Source organism: Miscanthus floridulus, chromosome 4 (genome assembly GCF_019320115.1).
Source record: "Miscanthus floridulus cultivar M001 chromosome 4, ASM1932011v1, whole genome shotgun sequence".
NCBI classification, from domain to species: domain Eukaryota; kingdom Viridiplantae; phylum Streptophyta; class Magnoliopsida; order Poales; family Poaceae; genus Miscanthus; species Miscanthus floridulus.
In genome coordinates this window covers 28,549,062-28,566,803 of record NC_089583.1, presented here as the reverse complement: position 1 = coordinate 28,566,803, position 17,742 = coordinate 28,549,062, and the positions used below count along the sequence as shown (strand labels likewise).

The following is a 17,742-nucleotide window of genomic DNA, read 5'->3' as shown; positions in this document are numbered from 1 at the left end:
CGGTTAAGGCCCTTGACATAAATAATACAAATATTCAAATCGTAGGTGCCTTGACATAAATAATTCAAATATTTGAATTAATTAACTCCAGTTCAGAGGATAAAACAAAAAAGAAAACGCAGCTTGACATACTCCCTATCATAGCGTAGCGGAAAAAGCCAGCTACTGTGAAGCCCGCGCCCTTGGTTCAAATCGTAGGTGTGGCAAACTTTTTTTATATTTTTGCAGAATTAAATGGACCTCAACTTAAACTATAAAAATGATAACAAAATGTTTCCTAACGTAAATCCTCCTTTAACGCAGCAGTTAAGCCACTAATCCCTGTTTCTCGCTCCCTCGGTTCGAAACCTAGGCAGGACAAAAAAATATTTTTTTTATCCAGAGCCTGCGACAGTGGCTCTAATTTCAAAAAAAAAAAAGCTGAGCGCCTGCGGCAACGGTAGCTGCTTTGCTAGGCCTATCACTATCGGTTTTTTCATAAAAACTGACAGTGATACATGGAATCACTGCTGGTTCTAAAAATCGGCACTATGAACCCTATCACTGTCGGTTTTTTATCAAAACCGACAGTGATAAGAATATTCCCTCCCTGGGTCAACAGTTCTCCTGCTGATCACCACAGCAGGAGCACTGCTCCCACCTACCACGATAGCTAGCCTATAAAATGGTGCCCTGCTATGGAGCCTCTCCATAGCTTGTTGGTTTCAGCCAGGGCTTATCAGCCATGATATAGTGTTTTTCTCTCATAATAAACCAGCACCAGCCGTTATGCGTCGCAGTCCACCAAAATCGTGCACACATGGGGTACTAGAAGAATGCTACTTAAGATAGAGCAATGCCAAAGATTGGAGATGCCGCGAGGTTCATAGAGACATCCACTGCAGTGCGCTCTGGACTGTATGTCCAGAGAGACGTGGCATCCTCCGTGCTCGGCCTACCTGGTGTGCTCTTGGCAATTTGCTGTCCTCGAGCGGCATTGGTTCATCTGTGCGGTGCCGAGCTGAATCCGGTGTGCTCTACTTTGGATTGTACCAAGAAAAAGGCCATGTACAGCAGAGGCATGGATTCATCGGCGCTGCTGTTTGACCCTTGTTGGTGCTAAAAGAATGCTACTGAGGTGGTTAAATTATAATATATTGATACACATTGATTGTAACATTGATCTGTACGTAAATAGGTCTTTGTTATCATATATGTAATTTTAGTGTAAGGTCTTTGTTATCGTATATGTAATTTATTTCTAATATTTTTGTTATTTTTTATATATTCTGTACTCTATCTAAATAAATATATCGTTGTTGTTAAAACTTTCCCACGGTCATTTACATATATGCACCTTCACTATGTGTTATATTTAAAAACTGGCAGTGATATTCACTTTCACTGTCGGTTGTAACTGAAAATCGACAGTGATGTCCATGCCCCCCTATATAAAACAAACCGCTGGCCACATACATCGATCCCACTCACCCACGAACTCTCACACTCTCATTTTTCATGTTTCACTCTCACTTCTCAAGAAATCCACTCTCTCTCTACGTGATTTTGTCATGGCTCCTGCATTTTTCATTGGTATTGATATGTTGTCTTCTCTAATATTCTATCTATATTCATTTGATCTATATTTAAATTTATGTTTCTTTGCATTCTACATTTATATATATTCTTATTCCATGCATTCGATCTATATTTAATTAAGTTGCCACATTTTACTTGAAAGAATTTTTTGTGCATATATTTTATGTTCATATTTTTTTGCATTTTATCGATCAGGTGGTATGAACAACGGACCTCCCCCACCACAAGAACCAGGTTTCCACCCTGGCGACGAGCCATTTGCTCCTAATGTGGCTATTCCGCGATTCCCTGTTCCAGCTATTGTATGAAATATTTTCCAACATCTTTTGTTTTTTATGCTAACAAATAAGTGTAATTAGTTTAATATCATTGTTGCATATATATGTCACAGACTATATCCCCAATATATTGGCTATGAACAACACTTAGCTGGTTCTTTATCTCGGACATTGTCGAGAACACGACATCTAATGCAAGTGGTCGGCTATGGACATGTGAACTCTATTTTTTCATCCCTTTGAGGGGTGCAAATCATTGGAACCTTATCCACGAGACAGGAAGACAGAGCCCGGACGTGATAAGCGCTCAATTCAGTGTCGTGCGCTTCTGTTTAGAGGCACTTCGATGTGTTTGCTATGATGTGCCTAATTTCTTGCACTTCAAGGCACTTGCTTTGAATGCTGGTGATATCCCCATTCCACAAGCAAGAGAATGGTTTGTGAGATACAACCGTGCAGATGTGTTAAAATGGTCACTTATACCTGAGTCATGGTTATTTCTTATTTATTGCTATAATAACATTCTCTATTTTTTTTCTTTTTCTCCACATGCAGATTGTGCTCCAGGATCTTACCCATGCTGCATGTGGCTTGTGGGCCGTTCTAGACTAAGCTACGGAGCAACTCAGGTACGATTAGGACTTCTGCAATAGAAACCTCGGCCAACTCACTATAGAAGGACGCCAACACTGCATAAGGATTACTAATAGGGGCAGTGGTCATTCAGTAGGTTACATCTATGGCCGACCATTCTTTTTGTATTATGAGGCACGAGAGAGTGCACTCATACGGGCATTGACCTTCATCGATACAAGCGGATACATAATCCGTGACATCAATTACCATACGTGGCTACAGAGGCATGTTAGTGTGCGTGGCCCGATCGATCCGGATAGTGATTCTGATAGTAATTAATGTTTATTTAGCTAGGTTTGCTAGGTTGTAGTTTAATTGGGTTCTAATTTTAATTTGTACGGCTTGTGTGTTTAATTATTGTCATGCATGTAATTCGTGTAACATTTATTAGGCAACTAAAAATCTACATTCTAGTGTCGCATTGGTCTCAAAATTATTCTCAGGCTTGCACATGCCACAGGGGAAGGAAACACCAAGTTTGGGATTTTCAGAGATGGTTTGCTACTTTCTGAGGTTTAATTGAATTTCCATGCGATGACACCGATTAATTATAGGTTAAACTGAGTCTACCCACAAAAAGATCTAGAATGTTGTCAAACTTTTACACAGGGTTTCATGTGCCCTAGGGATCAGAATTTTGTGAAGGTCGATGAAAAAATCTATTGGGTCCATGATATAATTCATCCTCTTTTGTCTCATTCAGCACAGAGAACAAAATATTAATAAAAAATGATCATAAAAACCTAAGATCTTGTGTGGGGCCTTAATTTGGGTATACATGCTTGCTAAAAAAATTTCATGTCATTTCGACATAGGCGGAGAATACATGCTTCACAGAGGTATATGAGCCCTTTCATCGAACCATGACTATACACATAGGTTATCAAGGTTTCTGTGGTTTATATGCATTTCGGTGTCGTATTGGTCTCAAACATTTTCTTAGACTTGCACATGCTACGGGAGAAGGAAACACCAAGTTTAGGATTTTCTAAAGATGTTTTGCTACTTTCTAAGGTTTAAATGAGTTTCCGTGCGACGTCATCGATTAATTATAGGTTGAACGGAGTCTACCCACGAAAAGATCCGGAATGGTGCCAAACTTTTACACAGACTCTCATGTGCCCTAGGGATAAGAATTTTGTGGAGGTTGATGAAAAAATCTATTGGGTCCAAGATGAAATTCACCCTCTTTTGTCTCATTCAGCACACAGAAAAATATAATAAATAAAAAAACTTATAAAAAAACTTAAGATCCTGTGTGGGGTCTTAATTTGGGTGTACATGCTTGCCAAAAAATTTTAAGCCATTTTGACATAGGAATACACATGCTTCTATTTATTCAGTATATAAAAGGATTTTTTTATATATATAAACATCACTGTTGGTTTAAAAAAGTCGGCAGTGATGGGAAGAAACCGACAGTGATGTTGGCGATCACTATCGGTTCATTTTGAAAACCGGCAGTGATTTATAAAAAATTTAAAAAAATTGTGCTAGCCCTCGGGTCTCGGAGACCAGAGTTTTGAGTCTTAACCGCTGTGCTAGTATAGGAGGTGTGTCAAGGCTAATTTTATTTTTTCTTTTTGACCTTTTAGAGCGCTTAACAATTTATAAAATTAAACAAACAAAATGGGGCCGCCTGGGACTCGAACACGGGTCTCGGGGGCTATATTGCGCGGTCTTAACCGTTGAGCTAGTCGAAGGATTTCGAAAGAAAGGAAAAAGATATGCTACTTAACCTATAACCGCTGCACCCCCATCACTATCGGGTCCAGGCATGGCCCGACAGTGATGTTGCCTCATCACTGTCGGTTTAGATCTTGCAACCAGCAGTGATGAACCAATGGGATAAAAGCAAGACGCGGGGTGAAATTTTCCAAACTCATTTCAACCTCGCGCCAACCCCTCCCCCCACGCCACCAGAGCACCACCGTGCGCCAACGGGCACCAACGCCCCCCGCACACCTGTCCACCGCCCCCACGCACCCATCCACTGCCCCCCGCGCGCGCTGTTCCTAGCCCCGCGCTCCTCTTCTTCGACGTTGATGCCCTTGTGTCCCCTTCATGTGTCCCCATTAGTCCCACGCTAGCGCCCGCGACTCCATCCATCGGCCCACGCCAGAGCACCGCGCCATTCGTGCCCTCGTTCCTCGTCTAGGATGCCGGCCGTGCCCCTCCTCCTCCACGCCTGCACTCCCACCGCCAAGGCCTTTAGGAGGCCAGGGACAACTGCTTCCCCACCTCCACGGTGAGTCCGTGGCTCACTACCCACTATGTGTTTGATGAAATGCCCCACGGTGAGTGCGTGGCGGCGACTACCAGGATTTGGTAGGTCCTCTCTTGCATTGACTCGTGATTCATGTGGCATTTGGCGTGTTGGGGCCAATGAGACTTTAGGGTGGGCATTGGGAGGTTTTCAAGGCAAAATGATAGTATCATGGTTTACTAGTGTGGAACTGAGCATACTGGTGTGATATGTTTATCTATACCGCTGACCTCAGTGTACATCGTCCTAATTTTTGTTAGCTCTGTTCAGTTTGTTAGTAATGAGCCACTGAACGAGCACTACAGCGGTAGCTAGTGGTGTAGCAACTGTAACCTGTTTGTAGTTGATGTAAATTTGGATGCATTAGAAAAGTTTGAGTTTAGAACGGCAGGGGCAAAAAAATGCTTAGAAAGTCCTGTAAAGTATGGGAATGTCAATCCTGTATAAAATTATCTGGAAGCTTGATCAATACCTTTACGCCTGCTTTGCTAGTATTAAATTTTTTTAAGAGCCAACTTATGAGAAGAACTGCAATTACTTAGCGGGGAAAAATGTTAGGCCAATCCATTGCAGGAGTACTAGCAAAAGTACCTAATGTGGTTAAACTCTGTACATTCACTATCATATACTCTGCTGCAAATTGTTTGACATCAGCTGCATAAAAGGGATGCATATTAGCTATTAGTTAAATATAAACATTAGGCTAACATGTGAAGAAAATGTTCAACCACATAAACAAATTGGTCGTCCCGGAGATATCGCTAAGGAGAAACATTAGGTGAAAGTGGTTAACATATAAATAAAATGTTGAACCACATCCACGTCACAAGACCATGTTTTTTTAAGGCAGATGAATTCAGTGGCAGTATGTGAACATGAAAAAACATCAACGAAGACGCCTATTGCACTCAGATCAGTTGCTGAGTGCCTTGGCCGGGCATGGCAACAGTACAAATTCAAGCCGAACCAACCCATCAGCAAAATCCTTCAACAATTCAACCCATCAGAGAAATCCAGAACAAACGAGGGAACCATTCGTTAACTTTTCGAGCGAGCACTGCTGGAGTTGTTCTTCTGAGTTGGTTTGAAAATGACTGGAATGTTGCCGCAGGCTTCAACCAGTGAACCGTAACGCTGCCGCTGCCACTGTCATATATGTCTGCTTGCCAGCATCGCCGGAGTACTCAACGCTGGCTCACCACGTACACACGGCGTTGAGCACGAGGTCGCCTCGCTGGTTGACGACATGCATGCGTTCTTCGACTTGGAAGCAGCCAGATCAGGACGCAGGGTTGCAGTTAGGGCCGCCGCCACCCTAGATGCGCCCCACCCCCACTGGATTTGGCTGCCCCTCCTCAGGCGGCTTGCGACGGGCGAGGGTGGCTGCGGCGCGCGATGGCGAGGACAACGGTGATGGCTCATCCGCTCGGCGAGAGAGACGACGGCGGGGTGCGACGTGGAGGGAGATGAGGCGGCAGTGGCGTGGCGGCACGGGCGAGCGTGGAGAGAGGCGCGCGGAGAGGGATCTCGCACGGGGAGGAAGCATGATTGGAGGCGGAGATGGATCGCACGATCGCGCGGGGGAAGGAAGGAGTGCATGGGGGAAGGAGCGCCGGGTGCTTGATTGCCAACATGGAGAGGAAGGAGCGCGCGAGGAAGGAAGGTTCGCGGGGAGGAGAGGGATCATCCTGCCAGGTAGATGTTGACCCTAGAAATTTTTTAGTTGTAGAGAAGATATATATATATATATATATATATATATATATATATATAGAACTAATATCCTGACTACAAAATAACTTAGTCTGTAGCTATTTTGAGTTACGATAATTACTATGTTAATTTACGAGATTATAGTAACTCCTTACTAAGTGGTTTACTATAACGTTATGGTAAATATCCACATGTGTTATAGTAACCCAACTATCGTAAATATGTATTGATATTATCGTAAATTACACCACATAAAAAACGTTTTTTAGCAACGGAATGAATTTTTTATAGGGACGGCTGGTGATAGAGCCGCCCCTATAAATGGTTGCCAAATGAGCCGCCCTTACAAATGAATTTGTAGGGGCGGCCGGTGTTATCAGCCGCCTCTACAAATAGCCCGATTTGTAGGCGCGGCTCGATATTGAGTCGTCCCTACAAATTGATTTGTAGGGGCGGCTCAACAATGAAGTGCCTGTACAAATGGACGCCGAATATTAAAAAGTAAGCACTAAAATTCAAATTTTGTAAACGACCTCGGATGAAGAAACAATCAAAATAAAAGTTGTAGATCTCGAAAAGTTATGAAACTTTGTAGTTGACAACTTTTTCAGTTCAGATCATTTACTACTTGAAAATACTGTTTGAAATTATTGTTCCCGTTTTGTCCTCTAATTTGGAGCCAATTCTTAAAACTAGTCTAGTTTTCGCATACGAACTCCGATTTCGACGTTTCATATATCAAAATCGATCAAAAAAATTTTTCGGATCCGTCCATCCCCGCTTTGTTGGGGTCGAAGATTTTTAGATTGGTCAAAAAGTGGTCACAAGATCATCTTTTCGTGGTCACAAGCTTTTTGTCGATTTCGAGCACGTCTTCTGAATTTTCCACAGGCCACGTCTTTCACTTATTTGAGCTCATATTTTTTGTGGTTACTTCTTTTGTGATCCTAAGTGAAGGAAAAATATCAAAAAATAAAATAAAAAAGTCAAAATTTCCCAAAAAACAACAACAGCCAAAAAAATATATAAAAAAAGAGATGGGCAAAAGAGGAACAATATCTAGAGGAGCATATAGAGAAGGCCAAATGTTATTTTGGAACACTAATTTATTTCAGATGAAAAAATCATGAACATAGAAGTTGCAAAACTTATCAAGATCTACAAGTTTTATTTTGGTCATTTCTTCATCCGATAAAGTGGTAATAACATTGTTCACAAAATTTACATATCTCTCTTATAATTTCATAAACAATAAGAGGGATATGTAACATTTATGAACAATGTTACTACCACTATATCGGATGAATAAATTATCAAAATAGAAGTTATAGATCTCAGAAAGTTATGAAACTCTATAGTTGACAACTTTTTAATTCGAAATCATCTTGTCAAGAAAAATTACGTTTGAATTTCTAAAATTTAAAATTTAAATTTTGTAAACAACCTCAGATGGAAAAACAACCAAAATAAAAGTTGTAGATCTCGAAAAGTTATGAAACTTTGTAGTTGACAACTTTTTCAGTTGAAATCATCTTGTCAAGAAAAACTACGTTTGAATTTCTAAAAATTTGAAATTCGAATTTTTAAATGACCTCGGTTGGACAAACAGTAAAAATGAAAGTTGTAGATCTCGATAAGTTATGAAAATTTGTAGTTGATAACTTTCTCATTTGAAACCATCTTGTCATGCAAAACTACGTTCGAATTTCTATTATTTGAAATTCAAATTTTATAAGTGACCTCGGATGGAGAAACTACCAAAATAAAAGTTGTAAATCTTGAAAAGTTATAAAACTTTGTAGTTGACAACTTTTTCATTTGAATTAGTTTAGGGCCTCAAACAATCAATTTATGCTCAGTTTTGTATAATACATGGAGAATCAAAATGGATTGTGGACACAAGTGAATGTGAGGTGTAGTGGTAGAGGAGATGGTATGCGAGAGAGAGGTCGTCGGTTCGAATCCCGACCGACGCAAAGTGTGCAAAAATCGTAAAAAAATGCTGCAACCATAGAGTGAGAGTGTGTGTGGCTGCCGGTGGGACCTCCTCGGTTAAAAAAAATTTGCTATTTTTTTTATCCTTTTTTTGTTTTTGGAAATTGATTTGTAGGGGCGGCTCAATATCCAGCCGTCCCTACAAATCGGATTTTATGGGCGACCGCCCCTACAAATCAGTGATCGTTAGCCACCTTTTCATAGGGGTGGCTGGCAAAACCGCCCCTATAAATCGATACCAGACGCCCCTAAAAACATTTTTCTACTTAGTGTTAGTATATAAAATTATCGTAAATGGAGGTGGCTACAGAATAACTTATTTTATAGCTGGTTGGAATATACTCTCTCTATATATATATATATATATATATATATATATATATATATATATATATATATATATATATATATATATATATATATATATATGCATACATTTTCTTATTATATATGCTAATAAATAAATAAATAAATAAATAATAGTATAGGACGACTAGCTCGTTTTATAAGTAGCATAGTCGTAGTAGTAATAATTAATCAATAGATCATGCATGCACACATGCATTATTAACATCTAGTTGGATGGACAATGACTGACAGCACATCAGTTCCTGCAGTTCATCCAGCATATGCGCAACGACCTCGTCAGTCGTCGTGGTCCACCCACAACTGGATTTAGGTTGTTTGCCGAGTATATGAGGCATTCGGCAAATGCCAAATTGCACTTGGCAAAGAACATACGGTAAAAAATTAATCGGCAAAGCCCTTTTTACGGAGTGTTTTTTATCGGGCACTCGGCAAAGAAAAGCGATCGACACGGCGCTGGCCCCGTTGATGGTCGCTTTGCCGAGTGCCAACTTTGCAGGCACTCGGCAAAGATTTTTTATTTTTTTTTAAAAAAATTCTTTGCCGAGTGCACTCTATCCGACCCTTGGTAAAGATGTTTTTTTTTCTAAAAATTCTTTGCTGAGTGCTCTCTGGCCGGCGCTCGGCAAAGTTTGAATTTTTTTTTTAAAAAAAATTCTTTGCCGAGTGCCCTCTAATCGGCACTCGGCAAAGTTTGAATTTTTTTTAAAAAAAAATCTTTGACGAGTACCATGGTCATGGCACTCGGCAAAGCTGGAAAAATGGTTTTTCGAGCGCCAATTTTTCCAGCTTTGCCGAGTGCTGTGACCATGGGACTCGGTAAAGTGACCCAAAACGGCAATTTTTAATTTTTTTTACATTCCATTATGACAAATAAATTCATACAAATATATATCACATATATATATATCTCATTCATCACATATATATATCTCATCCATCACATATATATCTCATCCATCCACACATCAATCCGCACATATCATATCCATCACAATATATATCACATATATAATATTAAGTGCTCAAGTCCATCCAAATAAATCCACAAGTCCATCACATGTCTATCAAAGTCCACAAGTGCATCACAAGTATATCACAAGTCTATCACCAAGTGAACAACAAATAAAAAAAATACAGCGTGCACTCATCTCGGCCACTGCGACTATGGTGAAGGCCTAGCTCCATCATTCGAAGGTGTATGAGGTGGATTATTCGAACCACTGTCAGATGGATACTGCACAAAGAAGAAAAGATTGCATGTGAGACAAGATTATTTGGATAGCTAATCTAGGAAGGTAAAGACCATACAAGATAAGCACAAGCGAAAGTAAAAACTTTCATACTCACAGGATTAGCTGCAGCTGCAGGACGCGGAGGCGGAGGTGGAACCAACAGCTCAGCTGGAAGCGAGAAGCCCACACATTGCCCAAGCCCTTGTAGGAACTCCGTAATGTCCGTCAGCCTCTGCGCCTAGGCCTGCCGCTCGGCCCGCTCGGCCTCCAGCTATGCTGCCATCCTCTGCTGCCCGGCCTCCAGCTCCTGATGTTGCCTCATTTTTTGTTCCAACCGAGACTGTAATATTTCACTCCAATGTTTCAGTAATGCAAAGCTAATTAAGGTGTGTAAAGATCAATGTATGACGAGTAAAACAGGAATAACCTCGAGTGGGTCGACCTGGTGCTGTGTAGTGGTCGGTCGTGTGCGAATGGTCGGGCTCTCGCTCGTGCTCCGTGCTCGGATCTAGGAGAGAGAGGGAGTAGAGGTCGTGTCGATGACGCCATCGCCAAGCCAGAACCGCCCATGCTTCTTGCCTTGCCCCGCCCTCATGACGGCCTCTCCATCGAAGTCCTTGGTGCTCGGATCGTGGTCTGGCCCATGGAGTGACCTCGCCACCTTAGTGTACTCACTGATGCGGGAGCGGACGCTCGAGTTCGTGTATGCCTCGGGCGGGTCCTCCAGGTTGAAGGAGACGTCGGACGTCGCCTTGCCCTTGTGGGCCATACACCATGCATGGAAGTCCGAGCAAGCCTGGCCACTATGTGACGCCGACTGTGAGAAAGACAGCACGATGATTAGAAATCAGGCAGAACTGAGCGTCACAATAGATAAATGAATTCGCGTACCCATTCTTGTTTGTATCCGGCGAGGCTACGGCTGCCTTGATGGTGTGCTGGACCTTGCATCTACAAATGACGGCCCTAGGCATCCCTGTGCATCTTGATGTACTCCTCCGTGAACCACCTCTCCAGCATCATCGCCCAGCACTCGGGATATGCTTGGCACCACCAGGGAATCATCTACACGTCATCAAGTATTGGACTTATAAGAAGATTAAATTAAACCAACTTAATCTCAAAACAAATCAATATTGATGTTCTTCATTTACCTCAAGGTACTACTCCCGAGTCAGCTGCATCTCTGTTGCGTCTTTCTTGTTTTCTCTCTCTCCAAGCTTTGACCCATAGTAGGTTACGATGGCCTAGATGCGCACCTCGTGATGCATGTCGGTGACGAGTTTTTTACAGGCTTTGGTAGTCACCTGCTCCACCCTGGCCTCAAATCCCTCCTCGCATCTGTAATAAGTCTACATACAAAAGCGATGTATCCATTCATTATTTCAAGAAAAGTCCAATGAATGTGACGTATTGAGCAATGTTGTGCGAGGGAGACTTACCCAAAACTCTGTCTTCACCCACGCTGCCTTGTTGGGGTACTCTGCATCGAGGGCGACGGCGTAGTGGTCAAACAAGTAGGTAGGCTCCTTCTTCGATGCGTACGTGACAATGCCGGGGAAGTGTTGCCTGCACAGAAGACCCAGGATGTCGTTGACTAGCCGTGCGCTACCACCCGACACAACCACCCAGTTCCTGCACAAGTGATTAAGAAAAAATATTAGTTTTTTTCATCATATCATATGAAGTAGTGGTGATAACATATAAAGTTACTTACTTTTGCCCTTTAGAGCGAATCACTGGGCATTGGTGAGGAAGCGAAACCTGTGGGAGGCTCGTGGGACCTCGCAAGTAGACACTCGAAGAGGAGTTAGAGGAAGCAGAACCCGTGCCTGCCGCCTACCACTCATTGTCCTCGTGTGGCCCCTCCTCCTCGTCCATTTGCCGAACCAGCTCCTCGTTCGACTCGTCCATGGGCGCCACCTCCTCCAGCTCCTCCTCACGTGGCGTGGGAGGAGACGGCCCCCTCCCGCGGCTAGCGGTCCTCCTCCTCCTATCCGATCCCTCCGCCGCCCCTCCGCCTCCTCCTGCAGCCGGCGTGGTCTTTGGTAAATAGAGTTCACGAACCTATGACGATCGCCCGCCATGTTTGTTCAATCACCTGCAATAAAAAACAAGACGTAATTAGAAATAGGTGCAAAAATGAACAAAACATAATTACAAAAAACATAGTAATACATGTATTAGAAATATATGCAAAAATGAGCAAAACATAATTACAAAAAACATAGTATTACATGTATTAGAAATAATCTTCATGATTGAGATTAGCTGGATCATAGGTCTCGTCATCACTATCAACATTGTCCAACTCATCAACACTATCCGAAGGAGGAATGTTGTCTTCATGGTCATTGCCTAAACGTAATCGCTTAAGCATTTGTATGTCCTTTAGATTTCGCACCTCGTCTCCAGCGTCCTCGTCATCATCCCTTTCATTGTCTACTTCCATTCCTATCTCTTCGGTTAAGTCTATGTCAAACCTCCCTTGTAGCCCCTCTTCTTGATAGAACTCTCCATCATATGTGTTTGGGTTGAAGTTGTAATCTTCATCGTTTGGGACAGGTAGTTTACCTTGTGGTGATACCTTATGCACAATAGACCAACCCTTAAGATGCTCGGCGTCTTTGCACGCGTATGACGTATAATAAGCCTGGACGGCCTATTGAGCCACAATGTAGACATCTTTTCCAGGATAGACGAAATCCTATCGAATCTCGACTAGCCCAAGCTTAGAGGTCCGTCTCGTTACTCCAGGATGAAACCAGTGGCATTTGAATATGACAGGAGTAAGAGGTTTGGAACCATAGAATGATAGTTTGTAGATTTCTTCAATTCTTCCATAATAGTTGAGTCCATCAGTGCTGGTCATAACAACTCCGCTATTTGTGGTTTTTCGATTGGGCCAGCTCTACTCATAGCTTGCTATGTGAAAACGATATCCATTCACGTCATAACCGGTAAATGACTTGACCCTAACGGCACAGCCGTTTGCAACCTATCTCAGCTCGTCACTTATAGGCGCATTAGTTTGGGCTTTCTGTTTGAACCAACAAATGAAATCAGGGCTCTCTGGTCTCGCACCCTGTGACAGAAGGGTATCATTTTCTTGTGGGGTAGGTTGCCTTGATCCATGCCAGGATTGACGAAGAAATTCCATGTACCAACGAGAAACAAGGCGGTTGGACAAAGAAACAAGCACATACGGCGAAATGAAACAAGTTCGTTCAGAACTTACCCAATGAACGGCTGCACCTCGACAAGGTTGGTCAACACATATAGCATGATACTGTGCCACTCTTCATTTTTAAATTGCTTAGTGGTCGATGCACTTGCGCTTTCGAGTTGCCCTTGGAAAAGGCTGAGGTTCGATTCATTTTTGCCAGCATTATAACAAGGGGGTGGATTATAAACGCTAGGAAGGTTCTCAATGTAGTATTTCTCTATGAAGTTCGACACCTCCACTAGAATGTATGCCTCTGCAATGGAAGCCTCAATTTTGGCTTTATTTCTACATTTTTTGCGAAGAGTCTTTAGACATCTCTCGATTGGATAGCACCAACAGTCCTACACGGGCCCCCATCCGTGCCTCATACGGGAGGTGCACAATCAAATGCTGCAACAGCAAGAAGCGGCCGGTTGGAAAGATCTTCTCCAACTTACAGAGCAACACGGGTGCCACTTTTTTCAAGTCATCAATGATGGTCTGAGAGAGCTCCTTAGCACAAAGCTGGCGGAATAAGTAGCTCAACTCTACCAGCACTTGCCAGACATGCTCCGGAACATAGCCTCAAACCATCGCCAGAAGAAGCCACTCAATCCATATGTGGTAGTCATGACTCTTCATCCCGTTGACTCGTAGAGTGCCTAAGTTCACTCCCCTCTTTAGATTCGCTGCATACCCATTAGGGAACATTAGCGTCTAGATCCATTCAAGTACTTCCCTCCTTTGGTCCTTTTTCAAGATGAAATCGGCCTTAGGCCTTCTCCAGGTCTTGCCACGACTAGGAGGCTGCATCTCTTGATTTGGTCTATCGCACAATGTTGCTAGGTCCACTCTAGCCTTAGGGTTGTCCTTAGACTTTTCAGTGTCCATGAGTGTTGCCCAAAGTGCCTCGGCGACATTCTTTTTAGTGTGCATTACATCAATGTTATGTGGCAGAAGAAGGTCATCGAAATAGGGGAGCCATGTCATGCCCAAGATATGAGTCCACATATGTTGCTCACCATATCCCGTAAAACCACCTTCTTCATTGGGCACGAGAGCATCTATCTGAGCATGAACCTCGACACCAGTCATAATCCACGGTGTAGGGTTTGTCACTTTGACACCTTTCGTAAAGTTCTTGATGTCTTGTCTGAATGGATGGTCAAAAGGTAGGAATTGACGATGTCTGTCGAATGACGAATACTTGCCACTGTTCTGCAACCAAATGAACCTCACACTTTCCTTGCATATTGGGCATGGGAACTTCCCGTGAACACACCAGGCATAGAATATCCCATACACCAAGAAGTCATGCAGGGAGTAGTGGTACCAAACATGTATTTTGAAGGTTGTCTTTGTAGCTTGATCATATGTCCATACCCCTTCGTCCCAAGCATGGAACAATTCATCAAACACGGGCTCCATGAACACACCCATATTACTCCATGTGTGTCCAGGAATTATCAATGACAAGAATACGTTATGTCATTGAAAGGAGACACCAGGGGGGAGATTAAGGGGGATAACGAAGACGGGCCAACATGTGTATGGGGCAGCCATCATTCCATAAGGATTGAACCCATCTATTGCCTGTGCGACACGTACATTACGAGCCTCATCTGATTTGTCATGATGTTTGTCATTAAAGCGGATCTAAGCTTCACCATCGGATGGATGTACCATCTTGTCAGGATTGTACCGTTTGCCATTTTTGTGCCATGTCATCTGTTTCACGGATTCCTCGGTTATGTATAGCCGTTGGATCCTCGGTAGGAACGAAAGGTACCGTAGGATTTTCACGGGGATCGTAAGTTGCCTCTTCTGGCCATCATTAGAGTCTACCTCTAGGTACCTAGAGGATTTACACTTTGGACAGAACTTCGCATGCTCGTGTTCTTTCCTAAATAGGACGCACCCCTTCGGACAAGCATGTATCTGCTCATACGGTATCTTAAGTGCATGAAGAAGTTTCTGTGACTCGTACATGCTCTTTGGCAGAATGTGGCCCTCCAGAAGTAGGGTGCCAATCATGGCCAACATCTTATCGAAGCCTTCTCGACTCAAGTTTAACTTGGAATTCAACCCCATTAAGCGTCCAATGGCATCCAGTTGAGACATCGTTGACTGATCGTGAAGGGGTTTCTGTGCTGAGTCCATCATGTCGTAGAACGCTTGTGCGGCTGCCTCCATCTCCTCCTTCTCACGTCCCTCATCGAACTGTCCTTGGTGAAAGTCATCTAACATGTCTGCTACCTCGGCATCAACATCAAAAGCCTCCACCCGTGGTCTCACCACCTCCTCTCTCATACGATGGGCTTCACCATGGTGGACCCACCAAGTGTAAGTCCAGCGTAAATCCATTCTTCTCAAGATGTTTACCCATTTCCACCTTGTTTACCCTTCTCCTGTTTCCACATTTGCTGCAGGGACACAAAACTAGGCAACGTCCTTTAGCAGCCTTTCCAAATGCATTGTTCAAGAAAGCATCGGTCTTGTTCATTCATTCCGTGGTGTAATCACTCTGACTTCTCCTGCCCGTGTATATCCACTGACGGTCATCCATCCTCTAACATATGTATCAGCGAGTAATGTAACCATCAATTACATCTACATGGTGTTCCTATTGTCTAATAGGTGAGGATAGGTCTTAATCCCACCCGCGGATGCGTAGATGAGGTTAGTTTCCATGCTCTACTCCTATCCGAGATAGAATTTCGGCAGCACCTCCTCGCTGTTCTCCAGATACATGTCCTACCAAAGAAGAGTGCGTATCCAGAGAACAACAGGGAGGTGATGTCGAAACTCTGTCTCGGACCGGAGCAAACCATGGAAACTAACCCATCTACGCATCCGCGGGCTGTCCAAAAAATGTGGATAATCCGAAACAGATACAGTCATAGATATGCAAAGATCTGCATACCTCCAACCGTATCTTTTTCGAACGGGAGACGCCTAACTGGGTTACGCGATCTACGACCTGGTTTATAAGCATCGTACGTGACAACGTGCACGAAATCTACTGAGTTTTTTTCATAGCCTCCACATACGATATCACGACATCTCAACAAGTTTCATGATTTTCGGACTTCGTTTGCTTTTTATAGAATTTAAAAACACTTCGCACGCAAGTTCGCGGTCATGTTTCGTGAACAACATGTCCGAAATTTCGGGTCCGTTCCTGGATACGGCCTCACACTACACTCAAGTAACATGACTATCATTTTTTGAATCATTAAATTATATTATTCATACCACGTGCAGTTCAAATTTATATTTTTCGAAAAAATTCAAGTAAACAAAATAAAGTAACTAAATATATCAAAAAGCCAAAAAAAACCCCAAATTCTAACGAGGAGTTTCTGGTACATTAAAAGGGCTGCACAAAAAATTTGGAGGCCAAAACAAAAAAAAACTTTGCCGAGCGCCGAGGCATGGCACTCGACAAAAGGGGTATTTGCCCAGTGCCAAGAATAAGGCGCTCGGCAAAGAGGTTTTTGATTTTTTTTTAGAAATTTCCTCTTTGCCGAGTGCCTTCACAGGGGCACTCGGCAAAGGTATTTCAAAAAAAATGTAATTTTTTTAATTTCTCCCTTTGCCGAGTGCCATGCCTGTTAGGCACTCGGCAAAGACATTTTAAAAAAAATATTGAATCTTTGCTGAGCGCCGTGTTAGGGGCACTTGGCAAAGTATTTTTCAAAAAAAAAGGCACTCGGCAAAGAAGGACGTGGCCAAACACCGTTACGCGGGGCAGCCTATGCCGAGTGACGCGCTTTTGCCGAGAGCCTGGTACTCGACAAAGAAGTCCTTTACCGAGTGCCCGGCACTCGGCAAAGAATTTTTTGCCGAGTGCCTAATTTTTGATACTCGGCGAAACAGTTTGCACTCGGCAAAGACCCTGTTTCCAGCGGTGAACCCCGAGCACGAGCAGTTCACATTCACCGCCAGATCAACGCCCGGCCCCCGACCAGTTACACGTCACGTCTACGACCTCCATCCCCAGGCTCCCGCGGTAGCAGACTGACCCCGCCAACGCCCAGCTGATAGACCTCGTCATTCGCGATGAAAACCGCGAGATCGCCCTGAGGCTGCGCACCGACAACCTATACGTCGTCGGTTTCCGCAACGGCGACGGCACGTGGTTCGAGCTCGCCCATGACGACGGCAACAGAGCCCCCATGATACAAGGAAGCAGATATTTGAGATTCAACGGGAGCTACACACCCCGGAACCTAGGCGACTTGGATTACGTTGTACGCAGGGGGACTTCATTCTCGGGGAGCAAGCCGTCCGGGAGGCCGTTAGGAACCTGGCCCAGTACACGGGAGAAAACCGCACGGACGACCAAGTCAAAAGATGGCTGCGCTCACTGATTGTCAACTTCATCGAGTCCATCAGGTTCGACACCTTGGCGGATCGTGTCGACAAAGTGATGAAGAAACCAACAGAGGAGCAAAGGCGGCTCACCAC

General features: G+C 43.5%; 1 non-coding gene across 1 annotated transcript; it reads left to right on the top strand.

The window, feature by feature from the left end:
* The first annotated feature begins 16,973 nt into the window (after positions 1 to 16,973).
* Positions 16,974 to 17,180, top strand: LOC136553128 (U11 spliceosomal RNA). The gene has a single exon (XR_010783035.1). It is a non-coding gene; the product is annotated as a U11 spliceosomal RNA (small nuclear RNA).
* Positions 17,181 to 17,742: the final 562 nt, after the last annotated feature.